The 16,719-nt window shown below is 34.4% G+C and overlaps 1 long non-coding RNA gene across 1 annotated transcript in view; it reads left to right on the forward strand.

Annotated features, from left to right (window-relative positions):
• Positions 1-6,189, forward strand: part of LOC144366901 (uncharacterized) — a 68,791-nt gene extending 62,602 nt beyond the window's left edge. The window contains exon 2 of the long non-coding RNA XR_013426073.1: positions 5,964-6,189. This is a non-coding gene — a long non-coding RNA (uncharacterized LOC144366901). The remainder of the gene's footprint in view (positions 1-5,963) is intronic.
• The last annotated feature ends 10,530 nt before the right edge of the window (positions 6,190-16,719 follow it).

Raw genomic sequence — 16,719 nt, forward strand, 5'->3', positions numbered from 1 at the left:
ACATACTTCCCATTCATATTCCTGGGCTAGGACTAGTCATAGGTTTCATTTAACTTTCAGAGACACAGGAACTGCTATTCTGAAAGGTGTGTACAAATTGGAGAGCTGCAAAGATGTGCTTCTTATAATTACCTCACTAAGGTTCTGTAAGATGCCACCTTGCATAACTATATCTCTTATTCTCCTTCCAGGTGCTCACCCTTTTAAGTATTAACCTATGTATGAGTTTTGTCGGAATTTAAAGATTCGTCAATAGAATTGAGCATTGCCTTAACGTGTATGTGTGTGTGTGTGTGTGTGTGTGTGTGTGTGTGTGTGTGTGTGCGTGTGTGTGTGAGAGAGATAGAGCATGGGCGTGTACACGCATGTGCATGCACACACACAAGATGACACAAGATTAAAGAATTTTATTTCCTGAAAATGATCTTTGTTTTAATCAAGGACTATTAGGCCACAACCATAAATACAACAAAATCTTTAGAAATCCAGTTAATCCAAATTCCAAATCCAATTAATTCCAAATCCTTTTTGGAATTTTAGGATTATTTTGCCAATTCATAAGAACCATATTTTGAATCAAATGAGTCTGTTTTTTGCAGTTCGAATCACAGCAAAGAGTTGACCTTCTTTTATAAAACGTGAGGCTGGAATAGATGTGTTCAATTCTCTTTTCTTTAGAGGGTTGAACTGGCACACCCTGTGGGCAAGTGAAGTGCTCTGAGGGTACCCTCTCACTAACCTGAAGCTTGAAGGTCTATACCTCAGGGAGTTGATGCAAATGTTAACTTAGAATAATAAAATATGAAGGCAAAATGGAACTAAGTGAACTAAGTTCACTGCAGTTGTTCCAGCTATGGTTTAACCAGATAGCTCATGTAAAGTACTGTTTAATTTTTTTAGATTTAAACTTAAATTCATTTTTTCTATAGCTGTCTTCTTTAAAGTCATTGTTCATTTGAGTCTTTTTTTACAAAAGATAAGCATAAAACAACAAATAGTTCTATACATAAAAACTTTCTTTCATACTTTGAAACCTACTGTTTTTTTTCCCAAAGATGAACATAAAACTAGCCAAGCAAAGATAACATTTATTGAAAATTGAAACAAAGACTATTTTTTCTCCCAAGAATATACACCATGGCAGAAATCTCTTTTTTTTTTTTTCTTGAAGACAATGGCAGATAACTGGCACCCTGTCCTCTAGTGATCTCACGGTCTTCTATCAGTATGTCATAATAGTTGAAGAGTTCCACAGAATCAAAATAATTAAGAGAGGGACATAAAACATGCAAAAACATCTTTCCATCATTAAACCCAAAGGTTGTACTATAACAAAAATAATGTTACTTAGCATATTAAATTTATGTTTTCACATTTAACTTTGTAGAAGTTGTAGTTTAACTATATATTTAATTTTTTCCATTTAACACAATATGAAATATGCATGCAAAGAGAATTTTAATACATGCTTTGTTTACACACATTTACTTAGCTTAAAATCAAAGTAATGTAAATAAATAAGTGGCATCCAGGATTTTTTTTTAAAGAAGTGATGTTTCTTAAATTAGAAAAATACTGATGTCATAGAATTTTAGAAGTGGAAAGGTCACTAACTTCAGTCCTTTTCCCTTAAAAACAAACAAACTACTAGAGAAATTATGCGAATTGAATATTGTCAGCAGGTATAGTATTAAAACCACATCCAATTTTGGATCCTTAGTCCTACACCTAATTTTGAAAAGATATTTAAAAATGAAAATTAAAATGTCCAAATTTAGCTTCTCATGGATCCTTTAATTATATACAAAATTCATGTGATATTTATTTTCTCTGGACATATTACTAGAGAGATAGCAAGAAAGAGAGGTAGCTATGTAGAAAGATAAATAAGTAAAACTATTCCAAACAGATAGCTGCCATTATGGTTATCAATATTTGCCTACATGTTCAAGGATCATAATTAATTCTGAGAGAATAAAAAGTTTTGGTGTACTACTGCATAGTTGGGTGAATATGGACAATGCCAAAGTACCATATATTCTAAAAAGCTGGAAAAAATGATTTCAATGTTTCAACATAAATGTATCAGAAGAAAGATACGTTTGACTCGATTAAAGTATTATACAACATATATCTGTATCAAAACATCACATAGTACCCCATAAATGTGTAATATATATATATATATTAGTTAAAAATAAATTTTAAAAGTATATTTTACGTATATATATGTCTCTCTATATATATATCTATGTGTATGTGTATATATATATAAATATAATATATATATCAGTATATAGCAATTTATTTGGAACACCAAATAAATTCTGTCATTGACAATAAATTACCTCCTATCTGTGGCTCAAGGATCACCAGTATGATTGGTGCAGCAGGAGGGAAGACAGGGCAACAGGCAGAGCTGCATACTGCACCTAGTATTCTCACCATAGATTTCAGGTGAGGGCAGGTCACCGTTGACCTCATTTATGCTCATTCCATTTTATAGAAAAATAAGCCCAACCTCAGGTCAAAAAACAACAGCAAAAATACAACTTTAAAAGCACATAAGAGTCAGTCAATTATATGGCCAGAAGTTAGGATTATATTCTAGATTGAGCTGAAAAATCCTGAAGGATATTAACCAAGAATTGGAGGTGACTTGTGTGAAAAACAGATGGTAGAAGGATTGGGTAGAAAATGGAAGGCCAGTTGGGAGGCCATAGCAAAGGCCACTGTTCAGGCAAAAGAGAGGATTGTAGTTAAACTAGAAGTAGGATAAAATTTAGAAGGATCAAGTAGTGGACAGAGAGAAGGGAGGTGACAGTTGATGGTGGTATGAAACATGGTTCTACTATTGGGTGGATGTTCTAGATCATCCCAAAGTGTTCCAGAACTGGTCCTGTCTATGCCACCAAAAATATTCCCTACATTTTTCTCATTCTTCATTTTTTTCTTCAGAACAGAACAGCAATTGTGATGATCTATTTGCATTGTAGATTGCTTCGAATCCAGCTCATCTGTTTCACTCCATGTACCATGAGGGTGAAGGGCTGTATCTGCTTTGACTGTGTACTCAGCAGGTTGCCCAATGCCTGGCAGTTTTACTAAGTCTGAATGAATGCATGCAGCTTTCACCCTAGTTTTACAGGAAAAAATACAGGACGCTATGTTAAACTTATATAGGTCTCCTTGCAACAATCTCAAGATTTAAGAAAAGGTGAAGCATTTTAGATATCATTTATCTGTTCTAAACAATATTTAGATTAGCCATGGTAAGTTTCCTAGTTCTTTACTCAAAACTGTATATGTTACATGAATTATAGCTTTTACCTACATCAAGAATATGCCTTATAAGCCTCTGACTTCAGTTACCAGAAAGGGAAGCAGGATTAATATGTTCTCATTTATGGTATCAGAGGAAATGGTTTGGAAGGTAGAATTTGAAGCGTCTATTTTTCCTTACTTAGAACTTATTTCTAACCCCTGGCGATACAGCTAACTTTAAAAAAAAAATTAAGCCTTGATAATAGTGTTTTCAAGAAACATGTCTAAAGTATTTAAGAGAATAAAATCTAAAAACAGCATTAATAATTAATAAGCAATGATAAATGGGAAACTGTATAAATCATTCTCTTTTATCTATTAAGTCAGTTCTTTTCGGGGTCATTTATTTGATACAATTTATTAACCTACTTTTGGTATCCATGTAAACATAAACCATAATTCTCTAAAATATTTATTGATTTAGAATTCCATCAACTTACTTATCTTCCTCTTTTACAAGACTGCATTTATCAGATTTGGCCATAATTTTACAATTAATGATGAAACAATAATGATTATTTGATTTCTGTATTTATTAGATCATGTCATTAATAAAAGCAATATCAACAAAAGAAAAAAATATTATTTCCCATGATGAATTACTAAGAAATTGTGTGTTTGATAAAGGAATTTCTATGAAAACATTTAATATAAAACATAAAGTACAACAAGTGAAATATATTTAGATTTTATAATGAGATTATTTGCATTGAATTATAGTCAACAAACTGGTATTTATTTTTCATAGTATTTGTTATTACCAGAAGTCTCTTTTAAAATGTGATCATATATATTATACCTGTGCATGACATACAGAGGTAATATTATTTTAAATATTGATGGGTTATATGTCACATTAAAAACTCATAGCACTTTCTCTTCTTCCTATATTGGATAATCAAAAAAGACACTTTTAATTTTTTGTGGCTATATTAAATAAATGAAGTTCACACTAATCTGTTCCATGTAGGCAATTAGCCCAGTTAATAGCATAAGATTCATTGCTATGTTCTAAAAAATGCAGGCAGAATTGCAGACATATGAGAACAGGTTTATTTTTTGCCTAACTATATAATGATTCCAGTGATAAATGTCACAGATTAGGAGGTAGAGCTTTGTGGCAAAAAACAAAACACAACACAACCAAAACAAGACTGAGACTATATATTATAATCCAGCTGAGATAGTAAAATTGCTAGTTTCCATTGATTAAAAAATTGTAAGCTTGTCTCAGCTATAGGGAGGTAAATGCTGCTCAACTCAAGAATAGCAATGCTTGGAAGGGTAATAAATTTGTTACATGCAAATAAATTATCCTTATTAGGCAACTTGTTCTATTCATTGTTTCTATTTATTATTTCACTTAGTAATGAATACTATAGTCAATTTGCAAACTAATGAACAGCTTTATAATAGTAATGAAAAGAACACAGGCCCAGTTTTTAAAAAATGGAATTTGCATGGTGTATTTTATAGTCTAGAAATAAGAAGCAAATTTCCAGTTTTAAAGTTATATTATTGTCAACTTTAGAAATATTGCCCTTTCTTCTTTTCCAAAATGCATTTGCAAGAGTCTGCTCCTTGTTGAGTAATATTTTATTAAAATATTTTGTTTAAAAAATTGCAGGATAAAACATTAAAGACAAGTAAATACATCTAAGAATGAAAGCATTGAGTTATAAATTAAAACTGTAGACATGCCCTTAGTGTCAGGTATGGTCAAGAAAGCTACTTGGATTTAATATATTCTTGTTATATGAATTTGCACAAAATGGATATTGTCTTTGTGTACCTCAGTAGGCTGCCAAAGCCAAATATCACACATGGGTGGCTTAAACAAAAGAAATTTATTTTCTCATAATTCTGGAAACTGGGACATTCAATATCAGTGTGCCATCATGGTGAGGTTCTGGTTGTGACCAGAACTCCTTTCCTGACTTGTAAACTGCTTTCTTCCCTCTGGGTCCTCACATGGTAGGGAGTGTGAGATGTCTGGTTTCATTTCTTAGAAGTGCACTAATCTCATCAGGAGCCTCCCCTTTTCCCAGCACCCCTCCCCCCATCTAACTCTAATTACCTCCCAAAGGCATCATCTCCAAATAACAGCACATTGAGGGAGGGGGGTAGGGCTTCAACATGTGAATTTTGGAGGAGCACAAACATTTAGCCACAACAACAGTATATTCTGAGAAAGTCCATTAATCAAAAGATACATGCATATGTCATTTAAGAGGGAGGGAGGAAAGGGGGGTGAGAGAGATTGTTGCCTTTTATAATGAACAACAATTTTATTTGTAAGCAACTGACCCCTTTTATGGCACCAGCCCAATGTCAGGTGACACTAGTTATGTGTATCATGTATGAAAGAAAAGGTCTTAATAAGATTTAGTAAGTAGGGGACTCACACACTTACATAAACTATACCATGTAAAAGGCACTCTTTCATATTTTAAAATATCTAAATTTGCCTTTTTACTTTTTTAAACTATGTAGACTATCTACTTTATAAATTATTGGCAGTAGTGATCTTTAACAAGGTGTTAAGGGCTTTCTATTCTAGCCTTCCAGTTGAGGGAAAATAAACATAGCAGCATTGACTCACAGTATTTTGAATCTGAATGCCTTTATTTATATTATAGGAAACCAGAGTTTTATATCCACTTGAAGATGCTGATTATTCTTCCCAGGAGTCTTTTCTTGTTAAAGAAACAGAAAAATAGGACAATGAAAGAAGAACCCCAGGAGGAAGAAAGAATAAGTAGGAATAAACAAAAGAAGAGACAAGAGCCAAGAGAAAGTACTTTTCCGTAAATTAAATCCCCTTCTTTATCGAAAAGCTAAATAAAAGCACCTTATCTGTCTGGAGTCTTTGCTTTAATTCCTCAGAAAAATGAAGGTCTAAACAGTCTCTAGTTAAGTGTATTCAGCAAAAAATTGTTATTAATCAGGTTATTGTTTAATGAAATGTTTTAATTAATTTAGTGATTTTCTGCATAATACTCCTGTCAATCAAAAATAAGTTATATACCATTTTACTAAGTATGCATTTATTGTAATATCTATCCTCCTTTTGTTTTCCCAAACTCAGAATCAATTCCATTCAGAAATGGCTTTGCTATTTTGCAGATAGTGTGTGCTAACCCCTGGTCTTCCTTTGCCAATATTACAGTATTTTGGTTTATTAAAATGATGGACTTAATATGATTGAGATCAACTAAGTTAAAATAAAATGGAAAGAAAGCCAAAATGTCTGTAATTTGTATGTTGTGGAAGGAATAATAATCTTTAGTAACAACAACATTATAAATTTTCATGCTCTCATTTGAAAGTCTGAAAAGATGTGGAAATGTTAAACAGTTTTCCTGTAGATTAGTATGGTCATATTTTCAAATTTAAGCATTATTTTTAAACTAAGATATATAAAATTAGACAAAGAAGAGCAGCTGTCCAGCTGTGATTTTACATCTTATGCAGCTGTGGCCCACCTGCCCCGAGCATCAATGATTTGGACGCTGGGCATTCTTGGCTCAATAATACACTTGTTGGAAAATGTTAAAGCAATTAGCAGAGGCAATCTCAAAAGAGAAGACCCAGGAGAATAATTTCAGTGAGGCTGTTGAATAAAACATTATCATCTTAAAATTTGTGCTTATTTCTTCTGTATAATATTAGCACAACTAAAAGAACATGCTTGATTTTGCCTGCAGTGAGCTATTTTAAGTCCCTCAATTAAGCTCTATTCTAACAGCTATTATCATTAGTTAGCATTTCCATAACAATATACATTTTAACACAAGTGCTTTGTAACAGTTTTTAGAAGTTTCTCTTTTCTGGGGTCTTCTGAGGCAAAATTTAATCTACATAAAAATTGCAAAGAAAAACACAACAAATTATATGGATCCTACATTTCCTGTTGAAATCACCTGCACTTAGCTTCTGCACAAGACAATATAGATTACAGTTCTAGCTAAATCAAAGGAATGGTGACTAATTTATGCAAGGTAAAATCTGGAATAAGCCAAAGACCCAGGCATAAAACAATGTCCCCTTTATGGTCCCCTCCTCATAATATCATAAAGATTCAGAATCCAAGGGCCAATAAAATCATGATGTAAATGTATACAATTAAGCACATCATCAGAACAGCCAGATATTACTGGCCTTGCATAATGCATGGCAACCATGAATACAATTGAAAGTGAGATGGGATCACCAAAGGCCAAGGAAATTGGAGCCTTAGCTCCAGGGTTGGATAATGTCCTACTAGGGATGCACTAGGTTACCAGAGTCAGGTTAGATTGCTACAGGCTCCACAGTATTATTTTTTGGAGGAAAGGTAGGGTAGAAGAAATAAAAGGGGAAAAGGAAACAAAAGGAAGGATTAGGAGGCTGTCATTTTAATCTGAAAGCCTGTTCTAATAAAGTTTCTTATACATTGCTTGCCCAAGCCAGCTCTCTCACTCAGGCCTGTCACTCCCAAATTTCTGGAAAATCTACAAATCTCCCTCAGAGTCTTAAAGATACTGGAAACTCATCCACTTTTTTTTTCTTTCTTACATAGTTGACAATAGTGGAGTGCATTACATACATAATTATCCATTCATAGCACAATTTTTTGTAACTCTGTATATAAAGTATGTTCAAGCCAAATTATGACATTATACATGAGCTCTCTTATGTTTTTTTGCATCTTAATACACCTTTATACCACCATTTATCATCCACTTTTGAAAGTTTCACAATGCACTGTTAATTAATCCACGAATACATGTGTTTTTAGAATACACTGAAAAAAAGGGGGATCAATACCTATAATGTATGTTATCTATTGATCAGATAATAAGAAGATGTCAACCTGAGGTTTCTGGGAATTGCTAGACCACCACAAACCATCTTGTGAACATATCTGATGTTGTCCCACATACCTTCCTATGCTCACCCCTCACTGAATTTCTTTAAAGGAAGCAAGAAATCCCAAAAGCACCTTCTAGATGGCCTACATTCTCCCTTGAATGATGCCTATGATTCTTAAATAAATCACTGTGCCTCAACATCTGAAATGTCTAGAAATTCTTTTCTATGGCATTTCTCAAGGACCTTGTTTTCCTCAATTAAGGTCCTCTTTTCCAAGACCACTTTAGACTCTCTTCAGTGACAGTGATGGTATTTTAAACATAAAATTGAACCAGAATCAATAATCTCTCTCTCTCATCTCTCTCTCTCTTATATGTGTCATATTATAGCTTGTTCATTAAATAAAAAAAATCCCTCAAAACTCTGATAAATGTGACAGTTAAAAATCTTAAAGGCCATTTCTTTGTGCCTTTAAACTATATGGTCTTCCCCTCTTTTCCATTTCCAGGCACTAAATGTTTCCTGAATCAGAGATTTTCCCTAAAGTCTGCTTTGACTCATTTGTTTTATTTTATATCAGTGGTAGAGATTTGCTTATCACAAATCTTTTATCTCCTTCTTCTGTGTTCTTAGTTTAATGTAAGAGGAAGATTCAGAGATCAGGAATCATACAGGGACATTCTATAACTGATGTTTCCTCACTGAAAACAAAATATTTTGAAAATCACTTAAGATTTATTTGTTTTTGTATGTAATGCTCCATTTCAGGGGAGAAAGTTACTTGGGATATACTAGTAATCACCCCTGTTGTTATTCACTAAATTTAAAAATATTTTAATATCCTTATTCACAGAGTTTCTTCTCTAATTGGGCTATTATAAAAAATCTTAATGCAACTATATAAAAATGATTTAGGAGGAAAGGAAGGAATGCTTAAGGAGGAAAATAAATTAATTCAGTATATTAAACCCATACTCATCTAAGGAAATCTGAATTTAACAAACTAGTATTGTTCCACAAAAGATCTAAATAGATGCTTCTCCAAAGAAAAAATAAAAATGCCCAACAAATTTGTGAAAAAATGTTCAATATCCTTAGTAATCCGGGAGATGCAAATCAGAACCACACTGAAATTTCATCTCTCCCCAGTCACAATGGCAGTCAACAAGAGCACAAATAACAATAATTACTTGTGAGGATGTGGAGAAAATATATATATTGATAGTGGACTGCAAATTAGTACAACCACTTTGGGGAGCAGTATGGAAATTCCTCAAAATACTAGGAATGGAACAACTACATGACCTATATTCTACTCCTTGTATTTATCTAAAAGAATTAAAATTAGCATACTATACCAATATAGCCACCTCAATGTTATAGCAGCACAATTCACAATATACACGTAATGCAAACAGCCTAGGTGCCAGTAATTAGATAAATGAATAAAGAAAATGTGGTATATATACAGAAGAGATTTCTACTCAATCATAAAGAAGAACGAAATTATGTCATTTGCTGGTAAGTTGATGGAACTGAAGAACAACATGGTAAGTGAAATGAACTGAACTCAAAAAGTCAAGGGTGAAATGCTTTTTCTCATATGTGGAAGCAAGAAAGAAAAAAAAGGAATAAAAACATGGGGTCTTATGAAGATAGGAGATAGAGAAGCAGAATAGAACAGCAATAGAAGTCAGGGATTCCAAGTGTCAAGTGGGGCCTACTGCAGACATTCAATAAGGAAATGGAGATCACAGTCCTACAACCTAAGGAAACTAAAGTCAGCCAACAACAAAAATGAGCAAGGAATGCAGCCCTGCTGACTCCGTTTAGCCTGATAAGACTTGCATCATATTTATGATCTATACAAGCTCTAAGATAATTATGTCCTTCAGTTGGTGCTTATTTTTTTACAGCAGTAATAAAAATAGAATTCACTCCACTTCTCTTTTTCTCTGATATAATTCCTTAGTGTGCATAATGCCTTAAATCTGTTCTTCATATTTCTTGGACAGCATGCCTTGGAGGAAGCATTATTAAAGGGACCAAAGTTTTCCCAATGTAAGGTAATTTCACACAAAAAGTTTATTTCCTTTAAATAAACTTCACAGATGAACCTGAATTCCCTTATTATACCAAACTTTTATGACATTCCCTCCCTGATGACCTTATTCAAGCAGTTTTTCTAGTCCAACATCAGAACTGCATGGAATCTTGTTAGTACGTACATTCCAGTGTCCCACCCCAAAGTTTCTGATCCATTCAATCTAATTGTTTGGAGGTGGGTTGAGTGTGTTCCCCAAAGTTTCATATGTGTGACAATCTCTCCAGTGTGATAACACGGAAGGTGTAGGAACCTTTAAGAAGTGAGGCCTAATGGGAAGTGACTAGGTCAATTCAGGCATTGACAGGGGAAAAGATTAGGGTAGATCTATGGGGTCCTAAATTGGTTCTCATGAGAGTGCATTGTTATATAAATAGGGAGACTGGTGCCTCCTGTCTCTCGACCTTCCTGTCTTTTCGTCATACTCATGCTATCGTCATGAAGCCATCTGCCATGATATGACACAGCTACAGGGATTTTCACCAGAGCTGTTGCCATATGGTGTAGATGGCAGCTTCCAAAAATCTTAGCTAAATAAAACTCTACAGTAGTTAGGGTTCACCAGAGGAATGGAAAATGTGTGTGTGTGTGTGTGTGTGTGTGTGTGTGTGTATGATTATAAAAGGGAATATATATATATATATATGTGTGTGTGTGTGTATATATACACACACATGTGTGTGTATAAATTATATACATATATTTATATATGTATATACATACACACAATTATAAAAGGGAATTTATTAGTTTGACTTATAGTATCAGTAGCTGGATAACCCCCAAATGGTCACATTCTTACTGAAGAGTCTAAGGAATGAGTAGTTGCTCTTAGCAGTTGGAGCCTCAGCAAAGAAGGGACTAATAATGCAACCCCAGACTGAGACCAAAAGCCTGGAAGCCCCTGGAGACTCAGTGGTGAAAGTCCAAATTGGAAGACTGAAGAAATGTCGTCTTGTGTCAGTGGGTGATGGCAGCAGCAATAGATGCACTCGCTCAAGAAGAGTAAAGTTTGTATCCATTGTGACTTATTCCTTCTTTTGCTTTTTGCTGCATTTGCACACAGTGGTGCTCGTGTTCAGAGCAAGTCTTTCCTCTTGGTTTGTTGTCCCACACAACAATCATCTTTGGAGATACCCTCAGCAGACACACACAGAATTCTCTTAAGTTTCCTAAGAGTCTCTCAATCCAACCAAGTTGACAATTCAGATTAATCATCACAATCTGTTTTCTTTACAAAGCACACTCAACTTCAGGTATTTCAGCAACAGAAAACTTATCAATACAGGTGTAATGTAAGGTCAGCAATTTTGCATGTCTAACAAGTTCCCAAGTGATGCTATTACTGCTGGTTAGAAGAACATACTTTGGGAACTGCTATTTACTAAAGCCAAAAGACACTTTTACCCATAAAATATTAGTCCCTTTTATTTTTACTCCTTTTAAACCTACTTTCACATAAACATTCACCTTGACATATACCCTTCCATAAGAGAGGAGAAAATATAAAAATATATTTCAATAAATATTTATGATAATAATGTAAGTTATTGAAATTATTTGGAGATTAATACTTCTCAATGGGGGTAACTGTTGGTATCTGCAGTGAGACAATGAAGAATTGTCTCATTACAGATACCATTATCATTTGCCTCTTGACTGAGGAATTTACTACCTCTGGCCCTTGTCCACAAAGTGCTCAGAGAATTCATCAATCTCTGTGGTAACCAACAGTGTCCCCACATATTGCTAGATATCCCTGTAGAGTGTGTGCAACATTAATTGAAAGCCATAAATCTGTGTTATTCAAGTTTCCATGCTATTCTTCCCTATATTAGTAAGGATTTTCAAATTTTGTTCTCATGTTTTATTCATACATTCTAGTTATTCTAAATATTTTAATTAATAGAATATATTACTGAATTAACTCCCTGAGGCCACAATCAAGAAGAATATGTAGCTTATACCAGGAATTGGCTCACTTAAAAATGCATTCTATCTTCTTTCAAGTGTGCAGAGGCTGGAAAGTAAAGGCCACATTTGGCAGACCCCCTGAGGTTCCCAATACCACTTAATTTCCACCAGTGAGATGCATCATCATGACCTAGAATTAGAAGAGAGGCATACATGAAGAGAATCTAAGCAGGAAGTATTCATTTTATTTGTGCATATATATTTGTGCAATAGTGATATATTTTGGAGCCAGAGATTATAGAAATAGCTTCCTAATTTACTAGTCAGCTTCCTGATACCATACGTTCAGCATGTCTGGGTCCAAAGACTCCTGAGAAACCTAATTCTTATGTGTGGCTATCCTGGAAATCATATGACTTTAGGACTTATCAAATTTATGCCTTCAGTTTATTTCATTAGAATTCCCCCAAATTGTGTAAGCCTTTACATAGCCAGAAATAACCTACCTGGTATTCAAATTAGCTAGTGTGGAGTCTGCCCTCTTTAACTGAACTCCTCTCAATGTAGAATACAAGTAGAACCAAATAATAACCAGGAGACTACTTATGGATATTTGTTTTTTAAATCTATAATTAAGGTAACTCAAAGGTAATTAGGAGAAGCCTTGGGGGATGGAGGATTAGGGAAAGTCGCTCTCCTGGTTGCGCCATGGTGTTAAACAAGATCTCATACACACAGCTACTCAACAAGGTGAGAGAAGGGATCTTTTCTGGGAAATAACTCTAGACATTCCAAATAGGTGCAGGAATCAGACAATCTGATAAAACAAAATAAAAGATATCCCCAGGGCTGCTCCCAGAAGCAGCACCAGTGGGTTAGAGCTCTTCTGCACTAAACATGTGGAACGGTATTTCAATTAAAGGAACCCCAATTTTGGGAGGTCTGAGAAGTGGGTAGATATAGAGAGAATCGAGTTCAATGTCACTGCACAACTAACCTGAAGGGTGTTTTGTGCAACAATATTGTGAGGAGGGGAAAGGGAGGAAAACAGGTCTCCCCAGCTACCAGGAAATCAAGAGGAAGGAATAATTGAAGGGCAGTTTGGGGACCCGAGCCCCAACAGCTCTCCCTGGATGGAAGAATAAGTTTAGCAAACCCACAATACAAGGAACAGTGTGTGTCTAAGAGACCAGAAAAAATCAAAAGTGGAGCGGGGATGGAGGGCGGGGGTGTTTATAGGGGAAAATGGTTGGGAAAACACACTCAGCTTCTCCCCTCACACTGCAGAATGGCCACTTACAAGCTCGCCTGCTTGAAAGTAGGGCTGGAAAGACTCACTAGGCAGAGAATTTGAAAGGAGGGGTATGAATACATTGAGTACGGAGTCTGAACTCTAGAGTCTTGAGGACATGCAGGCGTGTCTGAGGGGAACAAGTTTCACCCCTCCACCACAGCAGTGAAACCCAGGGAGGTTTCCCAGGGAACAGTCTTCCAGCGTGGCCCAGCATCTCTTTGGCCAGGGAAGTGACTAATTTAAAATCTTTGGAACAATCCAAGGAAAAGCTTGGAAACTAAAGAAGCATAAAACCTGCCCTCAAGATTCCTCCCTGTAGGATCTCCCATCAGTCCAGCAACCCCGACTATCCCACCTGAGAATAATATTAGGAACTCCAATGGAAACAATTTCCTAATTTTTCAGCAAGATTCTCTTCTTTATTTTTACTTTTAAAATTTTTTTCTATGTACTGTGTAGTTATGACCTGAGTGGTTCATAGTGATGTATACATATTCAGACCTATTTTTTCTTGTTGTTGTTGTTTTGTTTGTTTATCATTTCCAAAATTTTTCTAAACAGTTATTTCTTGTTGATCAATAGTTTGAGGAATAAAGTAGTTTAGTTAGAATATAGCAGTTTTGTTCTTGTACTCTTTTATTTTTACTATTAACTTTAAAATTTTTATTCTGTACACTTTTTTCTCTCACTTATCTGTTTCTCTTGATCCTCTTTCCCTCCTTTCCTCTACTAACAGCCAACCTTTCCAGATCTCTCTGTCACTCATTCTCTACTTTCTACTTCTATTATCTCTCTCATTCCCTAACAAACATTGCATCATACCTTAACTACTTCTTATCTATCCCTGTCCAAACCTTAAAATTTTAAATCCATAAGGAAAATGACTGTATTGTCCATGGAAAATAACTGAGCATATCATCTCTGTTTATTGTGACAATTAACATAGTAGATACCAAAGGAGGAACTATTTGGTTTGATGCTGTATATTGTTTGCATTGGTTGTTGTTTTTATATATCTCCCCCTAAACTGTGAGGTATAGGAAACCTTCAGAATCCCTACAAGTCAATAGGATAAAAACTCTCTTCCTCAAAATCTTACTGTCAAATGTGTAGACACAAACAACATTAAAAAAAAAGGAACGAATTGCCTCAAACAAACCAGTATAATTCAATAACAGAATCCATTGACACCACAGTGGAAGAAATAACAGAGAAGGATTTAGAATGTTCATATGAAATTGATCTGCAAGGTAAAAAACGATGTAAGGGAGAAAATACAGGAAGCAAAATATCACTTTAATAAAGAGATGGAGAATCTGAAAACAAACAGAAAACCTCAAAATGAAGAAATCAATATACCAAATTAAAAATTCATTGGAAGGTATCAACAGCAGACTATACCAATTGGAAGACAGAGTGTCAGACAATGAAGACAAAATATATAATCTAGACAATAATGTTGACTGTGGAGAACATATTAAAAGAACATGAATAAAATTTCCAAGAAATATAGGATACCATGAAAAGACCAAATTTAAGATTTAAGATTTATCAGTATAGATGAAGGCTCAGAGATACAATCCAAAGGAATGTACAAAATTTTCTGTGAAATAACGTCCAAAAATTTATCCATCTTAAGAAGGAAATGAAAATGAAATACAGGTGAACAAATATACAAAATTACAACAGATCCACACCAAGGCACATTATTATGAAAATTCCCAACATACAGAATAAGGATAGAATCTTAAAGGCTGCCAGAGAAGAATGTAAAATTACTTTTAGAGGAAAACAGTATAAATATCAACTGATTTCTCAACCAAGATCCTTGAAGCTAGGAAGTCATGGAATAAGATATACCAAGCATTGAAAAAAATGGATGCCAACCAAGAATGCTATACCCTGAAAAATTAAGCTTTAGATTTTAACATGAAATAAAAACTTCTCATGACAAATAAAAGCTAAGAGAATGTACAACTAGAAAGCCAGCACGCTACAGAACATTCTCAACAAAAATTTCATGAAGAAATGAAAAATAAAAGTGAAATACAGCAAATGAAGGAACTACACTAAAGGAAAAGTCAATCATAGGAGAAAGCAATTCAAATTAAAAACTAGAAATAAATCGAAATGACAGAGAATAAAAATTATTTCTCAATAAAAACATTAAATATCAGTGGCCTCGACTCGTCAATCAAAAGACAAAGACTGTGGCTCAGTGGTAGAGCGCTCACCTAGCATGGGCAGGACCTGGGTTCAATTCTCAGCACCACATAAAAATAAAGGCATTGTGTTGTGTCCATCTCCAAAAAAGATTCATTCTCATTCTCTCTCTCTCTATCTCTCTAAGAATAAAAAAAAGGACAAAGACTGGCAGATTGGATTATGCTGTCTCCAAGAGACTCACCTCATAGGCAAAGACATCTAAAGAACAAAGGTAAAAGGAAACAAACATTATTCACATGGATCTTTTTAAAAATTATTTATTTATTTTAATTTGTTACTTATGATGGCAGAATGCAATCATTTTATATTATACATATAAAGCACAATTTTTCAAATAACTAGTTGTATAAAAGTATTTTCACACCATTCGTGTACTCATACATGTATTTAGGGTAATTATGTCTAACTCATTCCACCATCATTCTTACCCCCTTGCCCCTGCTTCCCCTCCTTCCTCTTTGCCCTATCTAAAGTTTCTCCATTCCTCCCATCCCCCCACCATCATCATTATGAGTCAGCATCCTCATATCAAAGAAAACATTTGGCCTTTAGTTTTTGGGGTTGACTTACTTCACTTAGCATTATATTTTCCAACCTCATCCATTTACCTGCAAATGCCATGATTTTATTTTCTTTTAATTATGAGTAATGTTCCATTGTATATATATACCAAAGTTTCCCTATTCATTCATCTACTGAAGGGCATCTGGGTTGGCTCAACAATTTCACAATTGTGAATTGTGCTGCTATAAACATTAATAGGATTGTGTCATTCCTCATAGAAATAGAAAAAGCAATCATGAAATTCATCTGGAAAAATAAGAGACCCAGAATAGCCAAGGTAATCCTTAGCAAGAAGAATGAAGATGGTGGCATAACTATTCCAGACCTTAAACTATACTAAAGAGCAATAGTAACAAAACCAGCATGGTATTGACATGAAAACAGACTTATAGACCAATGGTACAGAATAGAGGACACAATGACTAACCCACAAAACTCT

This window comes from Ictidomys tridecemlineatus, chromosome 9, assembly GCF_052094955.1.
Source record: "Ictidomys tridecemlineatus isolate mIctTri1 chromosome 9, mIctTri1.hap1, whole genome shotgun sequence".
NCBI lineage: Eukaryota > Metazoa > Chordata > Mammalia > Rodentia > Sciuridae > Ictidomys > Ictidomys tridecemlineatus.